Consider the following 11270-nt stretch of genomic DNA (forward strand, 5'->3'; position numbering starts at 1 on the left):
AAAATTTGTAATTATTTCCGTGTTTATGGCTTAGCACGAAGAGAGAAAAAAAGCACTAGAATTAATAATAAGTAGCAAGTTTACACTTAGATTAGGTAAAGTGTAATTAGAAACAAATTTAATCATTTCCGTGTTTATGGCTTAGCACGAAGAGAGAAAAAAAGCAAGTTTTATAAAAAATACACTTAGTGGTTAAACTTTACACTAAAAAGAAAACAAAACTTTTAATCAAGTTTACATAAAAATGTGGTACCCAAAAAACTATATGTAACGCTAGCAGCAATTTTTATCAACATGATAAGATCTCAAGGAAACGAACCTGTCCAAATGAGTTACACCCAGAATGGACATGAATTATCTTGCCACTGTAAAATTAAAACAGTGTCCGTCAAATTTAGCAAATATCACTAAAATATTAAAAGATCTAAAAGAAGAAAGGAAGTGTTATTTACACTTTGGCTGCATTTATTGCTATCTTTTAAACTTTAGGATCCATATTGGTCATGGCTATATTGTTGTGTTTGCGTTTGACAGGGAACGCTAAGGTCATGACCTTAAATCCTCCTGTTTCAGCCTCTACCTCGAGTTGGGATGTTGAAACACAAAATAGAGAAGACAGTTGAAATGATTAAATTAGGATAAAATTGGATGGCATTTATTAGTGACTGTATCTTGTTGTGGCCAGATGGGGTATAGTTCTTATAAAGTGTTATTCATATAAATAAATTGACTAAATAAATAAGAATTTAGAAAACAGTTGATATCATTAGATGTTATTAGAAGATATAGATAAATGCTTAATAAATGTGAAATAAAACTGTTATCAAGAAAATATTAAGCTTGTTAAATTTATAAAATAAATAATAATGCATAAATAAAATTAAGAAAATATTAAGATTGTTAAAAAAATAATAATAATAATAAAAAATTAAATAAATAAAATAAATAATCTCAATTAAGAACTATAATAAGGCAATGCTGGCTCCTAGATAGATTTCGCACGCTATCTAAGTAAACCGTTTATTAAATAGTGACTTATTCTATAAAAATCATAGACTCTACGTCTTGAATTCAATCAAAGCAATATCCAAATTGTTATACAGCAGCTGAGAAGGTAATTTAACAAAATACTAAAATATCACAATGTCCCAATTAAATCACGTTAAACCAATTAATAGAGTTCTGGAAAAATAAGGCACTTCACGAAGAAACAGAATCCAAAGAAGGCTCGAGAAAACCAGTCCATCATTCAAGACATAATCAAGAAGTGATTACTACTACAAGGAGAAGGGGTAATCTTAAAGGAAGAACTTCTGAGAGAACCTGCTGTGGGAATATATCCAACTCTTGAAGAAATAACTAGCAGTAAAACATCAAAGAAAAGCAAAGGTCACAAAGCTGGAATGAAGACAACACAGATGCTGATGTTGACATCCTGGTACTGTGTTCCACTCCCAAAGACAGTGATAGGATGACTCTTCAGGTGGCCTACAACATGGAGGCCCCAAAGCTATGCTGTTTGAGTACAAGTACCCCGCTGTCCTGTCCTCTCTGTAAAGCTTCACTGATAACAACCTACTGATAAGCAATGTGCTGGAGTGGAGAGACACTATTGTGGCCAGAATCAATGAGGCCTACAACACTGACATTAACTACGACGTCCAGCTCAGCCAGCTCTTAATCTTTTTCCGCAACTTCATTGTTGAGTTCCAGAAAATGTCCAAGCTTTCCTGGATGCTGCCATCAAAGTGCTCAGGGAGACCCAGTTCCGTCTTCCTGGCTCTGAGGAGATGACCACCCTGCCTGTTGTTCTGAAGGATATGACCACCAGCATTGCTACTGTTCTTCGCACCACCATCCAAGTTGTCTATGACAACATGGAGTACTACTACAATGCTTTTGTGGACACTTTTAGCACCGTGGAGCTGCGCATGCCAATCGGAGATGTGATGACCTTTGGTCAAATCATCGACAATGTCGAAATAACTGGCAAAGGCATCTCTGACCAAATGTGGACTTCGTGAACAACATGGAGAGCCTGGATACTACGCTGGTCAAGATCAGCGAGACCCTGAAAGCGGTTGTAAACAAAACTCAAGAGTTTGTCGTTTCCATCAACTCTGACTATCTGGATGGTCTTTTGGCCAATGTGAACACAGCATACAGATGAGTTGTGACTGCTGTGAAGGACATTGCAGACCGAGTGTCCACCCTGGATATGGAACAGCTGAACCCTGTCTTTGAGTCTGTTGTAGATATGTTTATTTACGTCATCGACCAGTTCAATGTGACTGTGCACAGCACTGTGCAACAAGTGTCTGAGGAGGCTCAGAGATATGTGAAAGCCAGCACTGGCTGCCTGGAGATTGAGCTGCCCCTCCCTTGCTTCAGTGAGGAGCCTAAACAAACATTACTACCAACACACAAAGAAGGAGACTGAAGAACAGAAAAAGTGGGGACTAACTACTGTGAAGTTGCAATTGCAGAAATACCAAACTGAACTTAAAGAAGAAAGCAGTCAAACACCTAACTGCTGATGTTTTTCCACAATTTGGAATTCCACAAGGCATAAGTCAAGGAGTTGTGAACGAATAAATGCCACTGTCAAGAGAACACTTGTGAAGGATGAAGAAAGTCGACCAAATCCGGACATCACTGGACACGGTGACTCTGAGGAGCAACCCCGACCACCTGCTACCACTAGGGCTCCAGAGAAGGAGGAGAAAAGGGGGAGAAGAAGACGAAGGAAAAGAGAAGAAGACGAAGGAAAAGGAGAGTATAGGCCATATTTTTTGAAAAATGTTTTGAAAATTTTCCATGTGTATTCTTGATTATGCTAATTATGCTAATTTCTGTTGTTCTAGTGTTGTACGTTCCCCTTATTCATTGAAGTGTTGAGAATGGCCTCGGACAGCCAACAATCAAAATGGCAAGCCTCGATTAAACCAAGCTGACAACCAATAATACAGGTAAGAGACAATGGGCACTGAAAAGAGTAAAGAGAAGGACACCAAAACTTGTAAAATATTGTTATAAGGGACAAACTTGCAACATACTATTCAATCTACAGTATGTGAAGTGCTAGACTGTGTGCGAGATGTACCCGCTATAGATCATGCAATAAATGTACAAGTTGTCTGTAAGGACACATGTCTGACAAAAATAATGTTTACGATGATAAAGTTATAGAGATCGCCAGAGTTATAACCAGCACCAATGGACAATATAATAAAGAGAAAGATAATTTTGAAACTGACTTACAACAGAGAATTACTTTAAAAAAAAATAGGAAAATTATGCTTCTTATCAAACGAACCTAAAACATTGTAGAGGGCGCAAATCAATTACTCAACGATGCAATCCTTTAATATTATCTATCAAAAATCCTACATTTTATGACTCTGGAATAATCCATGGGATTCCAGTGTTCCAGATTTGATACTGTACCTGCAATAGAAAAATAAAGTTAAATTTTGAAGGCTACATCTAAACAACAATTTTGAACCTAATAAACCTGTTCCAGAAAATGATTTAACCAGAGAAATAAAATTGAAACAAATTGAAACAAACAAAACTGAAATATGTAATGAATGAAAATACTTGGCTAAAATGGGTACAGTATACTGCTCAAATACTACATCAATACCATATTCTAATGAAAAAGACCTGACCTGTATACTTAACCTCTTCACTAAAAATAATTTGATAAAACTGAATGCTATCACTTACATAATAAATTACCAGTAGTAGCTTTAAAAGATGTACCATCTTGGACTATGGGAATGGCTACTTGTGTCCTTAAAGATGCAGTTATACATATAGACACAAGAAGTAATGATAAAAATGAAATGGAAAGTTTTACTAACGATTTCTGTTATTAGACTTTATCTTCTGATAATTATGGAGAATTTGCTTTTAACTGAACACACTACTGCTTGTGCAGATATTTGGTGGTTGCAATGTGCAAATTTACATTTGTATGCCATTCTATCAAAAACATGGTGTTTGTGCATCAATTATGTTAATTATTCTATTCACTATAAGGTGTAGCAAATTCACTAAATTTAAAACAAATTAAATTGTCATACAGAGTTAACTCAAGAAATAATCATGCATTTAAGAGGTCGTTGTCTTATCAATCTAAACCCAAACCCAAAGGATTGCCTTAGATATGTTACTTGCCAAAGAATAATAAATATGTATCAAGTTTGAAGCAGAATGCTGTACTTATATACTAAATAATACCTCTCCTGAGGGGAGTATTACTAAGGATCTGAACCACCTTAAGTCTTTGTCCATGGAATTTGCTAAAATCCTGGCGCATCTGAAAACACTTGGTCAAATTGGCTCTACAAAATGTTTGTTATCTTAGTCATAATTGGATGTTGTGTCATGCCATGTCTTAGATTGCTGGTAGAGGTCGAAGACATGTGCAGGGCCACTGTCCTAATGAAGAAGTTCCCTCGTCACAAATTTCGTTATTCTCCGTAAGGTCTCAATTCTCATGTCCTGAACCAATTGACTAAGTTTGGTCAAAACTATGTAGATTGATCATTTGTTTTAAAAGATATAAAATCCAAATTCTGAATCCTAGTAAGTGCTCCTTGTTTCTTATTTGCTGTCCGAGAGTCATGTGTTAATTTATGTGTTATGTTAGCCTAAGGGCTGGGATGTGTTATAATGCAGTGACTAAAGCTAATGCTAATATTTTACTCATTAGGGGAACTTTAAGTTGAATGCATTATTATGTGAAAGTAGTGTTTTGTTTTTAATTTTGGTGTGATCACATGTTTTTAATGTGATCAAAAGGGGGGATTGTGAGATTAATGTTTCATGTAACATGATATTATTATACTTGATATATTATACTTTGACCTGTATGTTTTTGTGGGTGCCAGTGTGGCACGATGATGTCATAATGTACTTGGAACATACATGGACGTGGAAGTGCTATGTGCATTTTTGTACCAAAACGTGCAAGACGTGTGTTTCTTAAGAAAGACCAGATCAGCATGCTGACTTTGTCTTCATTGAACCCAGATAACATGTACATGTCTGTATATTCTAAGCTAATCATTAAGAGAATGTGACGTGTGCTACTAGTATATAGAGCCCACTCTGGAGATGTAAAATTAGGAGATGAAGAGATCATGATGTTGAATCAGTTTGAATGATGCCTGTGCCGAAATAAAGAACCTGGTTTATGGATCTACTTGAGCCTACTGGACTTTTGTTTGCGGTGTGCCTCCGGGAAAAGCTGACATTATACACGTCAATATATCAAACAATATGTCTGGTCTAGTATTTGACTGAAGAGACTGAATACTAGAAAGAACTGAAGAGGAGTCAGAGCACACTAGCACCTGTTTCACCTTCGCCATCTCTACCCACTTTAGTGCCACCAACACAGCAACTATCTCCACAGTGTAAACTCCCAGGGCATCTGAGGTCCGCCTGGTAATCCCAATGTTTTTGGAAGGGACAGCTACTCCAAAGCCTGTCACATCTGTATCTGGGTTTTTTGTTCCATCTGTGAATATTTGGGTAAAGCTTTTGTACCACTCCTGGATGTGAAAGTGAAATGCTGCAACAAGATCAACTTTCCCTTTTGTCTCTCTCTTCAGGTCAAGAAGGCACCAATCAACAACCGGGGACAACAGTAACCAGGGAGGCACAGCAGGAAACACTAGAGCAGGGCATATGTTCAAATCAAAGACGCAGCACACCTTAGCCACAAGGTTTCCCACCTTTCCAAAATGATCCCTCTGACATTTTCCGTATTCCCAGCAGTCTAAAAGCACTTCCTTGGTGGGGTGAGATTCACCATGACTCTTGAGATGAATCCAGTAGTTAGCAGATATTTGCTTCCTCCTCAGGTCAAGAGGCATCTCCCCCATCTCAACTTGCAGAGCATTAACAGGAGAGGTTTTAAAAGCACCACAGAACACTCTCAAAGCTTGTGCCTTGAGTACATCCAATCGTTTCAACACAGAGGGAGCAGCTGATCCATACGCCACACATCCATAGTCAAACACAGATTTTATGAGGGCTTGATAAAGTCTTCTTAACGCTGAGCAACTAGCTCCCCATTCTCTCTCTTCACTTACTTTCCTCTTGGTAAAGAGGAAAGTAAGCTTTGTCTTTCAGCTTTGTCTTTTCTACTGAAAATCTGAATCCCCAATTGAAACCCCACTCAACCACAACATTTATCGCATTTTGGACCTTACTAACAACGTGCTCGATACACCTGCCTCTCTTCCACAGGGCGCCATCATCTGCAAAGAGTGACCTGCCAATCCCCTCAGGAACTGCAGTGAACACATCGTTAATCATAATAACAAAAAGCAACGGACTAATCGCACTGCCTTGCGGTGTCCCATTGTCCACTGTGTACTGACTCGAAAAAGTTGTTCCTATTCGAACCTGGATTTTCCTACCAAAGAGGAAGTCCTTGATCCAGTTGAAGGCCCTGGCACCTATTTCCAGCTTATGAAGTTTAATTAACAGGCCCTCCCTCCACAGCATATCATACGCTTTCTCAATGTCAAGGAAGACAGCTAGCACTGATTCCTTATTTACCTGGGCTTTTCTAATGACATTTTCAAGCCGTACAGCTGCATCTGTTGTGTTTCTTGCCTTCCTGAAACCACTTTGAAATTTGGCTAGCATTCTTTGTTTCTCCAAATCAAAAGTCAATCTTTCAGTTATCATTCATAAGTTTACACAGGTTTGAAGTGAGGGCAATAGGTCTATAACTAGCTGGTTTGGAGGGATCCTTTCCTGGCTTTCTTACTGGGACTATAACCGCCTCCTTCCAATTGGCGGGGAGTTCCCCCTAGACTCATATTTGATTGATGAGACATAGCAACTTTTTGAGACCCTCCCTACCAAGATTCTTCAACATTGAATAACAGATTTCATCTTTCCCAGGAGCAGTTGTCTTTGTTGTCCTTAGTGCCCTCTTCATTTTCTCCACAGTAAATAAAGAGTCCAAATTATGACCTGAGGTAGTCTTCCTCTTTAGTCTGCTCTAATCTTGCTTTTGCCATAAATTGTCAGAACTGTGGACCGCTGCAAAACTTTTAGCCATAATCTCAGCCTTTTGTTGGTCTGACACTGCTGCTCCCTCCACTGAAGTTAAAACAGGGTAGTCCCACTCCTGTCTGTCTCCACCCATCCTCTTAACCATTCCCCACACGTCACCCACTGGTGTAGTTCTCCCTATTTTTGAACAGAAAGTTCTCCAGCTCCCTCGCTTCGCCTGTTTAACTGTCCTTTTGACCAGTGCCTCAGCCTTTCTGAATTGTATTAGGTTTTGCATATTTAGCATCTTTTTAAGCAGTCTAAAGGCTTTATTATGATCCTTTTGTAACCCGGGTGAAAATTGTGGATTCCCTGGTATATCAGTTCCCTCTCTCCCTCTCTCTCATTCCCCTCCGCTGCGTAAATTTCACATGCCCGCTCACGTGACTTGTTGTGGCCAATCAGCGCCCATATTAGCCAGCAATTCCACACACCCGGCAGGTGCGAGGCTAGCGCGAGGAGCATGCGACGCCGGTAGGTTTAAAGTTGCCATATACGTTCATTTTGTCATAAAAACTCTCCAACTTCGTCAAACTTACTCTTCAACCATAGGTACCGACCATCGAGGAAATGCCACGTCAGGGATGAGATTCGATTACATAATATAAAGGGGAATTGGTGAGTCCGTTTGTTTGTTAGCGGTAGCCTAACACGCTCCATTCATTTCTAATGAGCGGTTAGCATTGGGTTTTAACCCCTGTTTACTCCAAAGGTTTTAAGCAAATATTATGAAACTTGCATTACAATTTTTGCCAGTACATTATGACATAATCAGTTATTAATATCAGGTGTTTGATTTATATAAAGTAACGCTAATTGTCCGAAGACACAAATGCGCACTTTCTATGCACATAATTAAGGTTACCTCATATTGTATATTGTATTTATTAGGATTATTGACTGATACAGTTAAGTATTGTGACAGATTAAGGTTTTAGCAATTGCTACTTATTTTTACTGAAATTCAGATGATTGTGTACACATTGAATTGAACTGTATTGACTGAGGCCGTGGTCCTATGTTCACACAGGCCAGGTTCTCATTCCCAGATGACGAGCTACAGACTAACCCACGAACCTAGATCGGGAAACTTGTGCAACAAGTGAACTGCACCTGCTCTGGTCGGGCCGGTAGGAGGCTTATAGCCAGTCTCTTTTGCCTCGCAACCTTACTTTACCCCAACTCTACCTCCACTCCGCCCCTACTCTACCTCTCATCGTTAGGTCAAATTGACCCAGCCACAATCTACCTCCAACACTTTATAAAATGACTGTTTGAACTTCTGCTGCTTGCAGTATATAGACTGAGGGGGGGTTGTGGGCATTTGAACTATCACTGAATGAACTTTATTATTGGATTTCACTGATCAATTTGATTTGTTATTTGTGTATGGCCATTGTTTGTCTATTGTGTTTCTATTGTGTTACATGTTTTTAATACATGGTACCAACTGCAGCATACTGTCTCTGTCACTCTCTCCTTGAGCCGAATTCCTAGTCTTCTGATCCTAGCCCAAGGTATTAGCATTATAACTCGGGTCTTTACCCCATATACCTGTTACACTTTATTGCCTGTTGGCATTCACTTGTCCACCAAGGAACCAATAATCTACAAGGTTTATTTTTACTCACGGGGATAGAGGACCGAGCTGCTTCTAACATTGCCTCAGTTAGCTGATTATTCATAAGGTCTATGTTATTAGATTCATCTATGCAACACATAGATTCTTCACACAGCCTCTGAAACTTTTCCCAGTCTGCCCTGCGAAAGATCCATTTATTAGTCCTGTTACTGTGTGTTACCTGTACCTTGTCCCCGACTGAACAAAAGACGGGGTAGTGGTCACTCCCAAGAGTAGTATCTGTTCTGACGGTCCACTGGCTTACTCCTGCAAGAACATTAGACACTAAAGTCAAATCCAATATGGACTCTGTGCCATTTACAACATTATACCGAGTTCCACTTCCATCATTCATACATACAAGCTCACACTCATCCATTAAATCCTCAATCACACTGCCATTGGTGTCTGTATGCAAGCCCCCACACACTGTGCTATGGGCATTGAAATCTCCAGACCAAATAACGTTACGACGATCTTGGCCTTCAACACTAAGAAGATGTTGTAGCTCTAATTTGAGACATGGGTTATAAAAATTAATTATCACTATTGGTTCATTTCTGTCCCAAATTTCCACTGCAATATATTCCAAGTTACCGCCTTTCCCTAATAGTCTGTATGGGATATCTTGCTTAACAAATGTAGCACAGCCCCCGCCACCTCCATCTCTGTCCTTCCTTATGCCATAATAACCATAAATCACAAAATCCAATGAGGGCTTGAGCCATGTTTCCTGTACACAAATAACATCAGGCTTAACATTTAGTTCTTTGATGAAATGCTTAAATTCCTGGCCATTGGCCAGTAAACTTCTAGCGTTCCACTGAAGGAGGAAAACCATGACTGGGAGAATAAACATTATGTTTCCTGACTCAACTGATGATTGAGGTTATCCCTCACCTCTTCCCATGTCAGTCCTCCAAGTCCCAAATGATTAACTGCTGCCTTTACGATCAACTGAATTTTTTCATTTTTTGATTGCACACCAGCTGTGGTATTTATTACACCAGCAATGAAAGTAACCAATGCCTTTTTATCAATGACAAGGACATTAGGGTTCATCTGGGGTACCCTCTGGGCCTCAGCCTCCCTCTGATCCCTTATCATGCTGTTCATCCCAGTTTCTCTGGTAACCTTCACTGCCTCTGCATATGAAATTTTCCTCTCCACTCTCACTTTTTGAATATTTTTCTCTCGCTTCATCATCTCGTATCCAGCATATGCCATGCTATGTGCTCCACCACAACTGCAGCACTTTGGTTGGATCCCTGTTCCACACTTGCCATACTCATGATCCCCCCCACAGCGCGCACACCTTCTCTTATCTTTACAGTTTTTCGCCACGTGTCCAAACCTTTGGCAGTTATAGCACCTCAGTGGTTTTGGGACATACGCTCTCACTGGGAAACAAACAAATCCAAGAAAAACTTTTTTGGGAAGGATTTCTTCCTCAAAATGAATCAGGATACTTTCACTCTCTACTTTCACTCCTTCTCTTGTGACCTTCATCCTCTCTAAGTGGGTAATCTTGGCTCCTTTGATCTTGTTTTTAAGATCATCCATTTTTACAACAGCAGGTACTCCCGTGATAACTCCCTTGCATCCGCTAGCTCTTTGGGCACCCACTTGTCCCACACTATCCACTTTAAGCTTTCCCAGCTGTTTTAACTCCAGCGCTTTTTTAAGCTGCCTTTCATTGGCACAGTGCACAAGAAGATTTCCATCTGCAAGAACTTTTGCCGATATGATATCACCCAGCTTGCTGCTCAAGTCAGTGGTCAAAATAAACGGGCTAAGTCTCTTAACACTAGCCTGGTTTTTCCCATTGAATCTCAAAATTACAATCATACGGTCTATTTTCTGTCTCTCGGTCATAGTAGGAAGGTCAGCTTCACTATAACTACTGTTATTTCTAACTCACTTGCAATTCTTTGCAAGCCTGTTGTCCTCCCCCTGCTCACCTTGCTCCATGCTAACATCATCATCCTCCCCCAACTCTAGGAGATCTGCCCAACTGCCAACCTCAGACCCACTCACGGAACAGTTCTGCTCAACCGCCGTCAACAAAGGATGATCAATCAGTTTTGAATTTCCCACACTTTTCTGACAGCCTATGACGCCGCCATCCTCTCCCGACCATGAACTGCAAAAATAAATTGAACTGAATTGATTTTCAGCTTTGAACCTGGCAACCCAAATGAGAGACTTCTGCTTTCTAATTGCATAATTGTCTTCAAACAAAAACACAAAATTATGATACAAATTAAAACTGCAAGCAGTGATAAACGGCCCTCGCAGCAGAAGGACACTCCACAGTGAGAGAGCTGCAGATCAAGTCACATGTGATTCAATGTTTCCAGTGTCATGTTGGAGAGAAATGTTTACGGCCCATTGACACTTTTAAGGGGGTGCCATTTTTAAGATAACATTTTAATCCACACATTTTGTCCAGCTCTTTAAATATGCACACCACAGTGGGCTTGTCTGAATCAGACGATTTATGCAACGCCCAGTGTTTTTGTAATTAAGAATAAATTAGTTGTATTGTTTTGTAAAGTTGTATTTG

General features: G+C 39.6%; 1 pseudogene; it reads left to right on the plus strand.

Moving 5' to 3' along the window:
* The first annotated feature begins 1557 nt into the window (after positions 1-1557).
* Positions 1558-3919, plus strand: LOC129457439 (uncharacterized; annotated as a pseudogene).
* The last annotated feature ends 7351 nt before the right edge of the window (positions 3920-11270 follow it).

The sequence above is a fragment of the Periophthalmus magnuspinnatus genome, chromosome 3, assembly GCF_009829125.3.
Source record: "Periophthalmus magnuspinnatus isolate fPerMag1 chromosome 3, fPerMag1.2.pri, whole genome shotgun sequence".
NCBI classification, from domain to species: domain Eukaryota; kingdom Metazoa; phylum Chordata; class Actinopteri; order Gobiiformes; family Gobiidae; genus Periophthalmus; species Periophthalmus magnuspinnatus.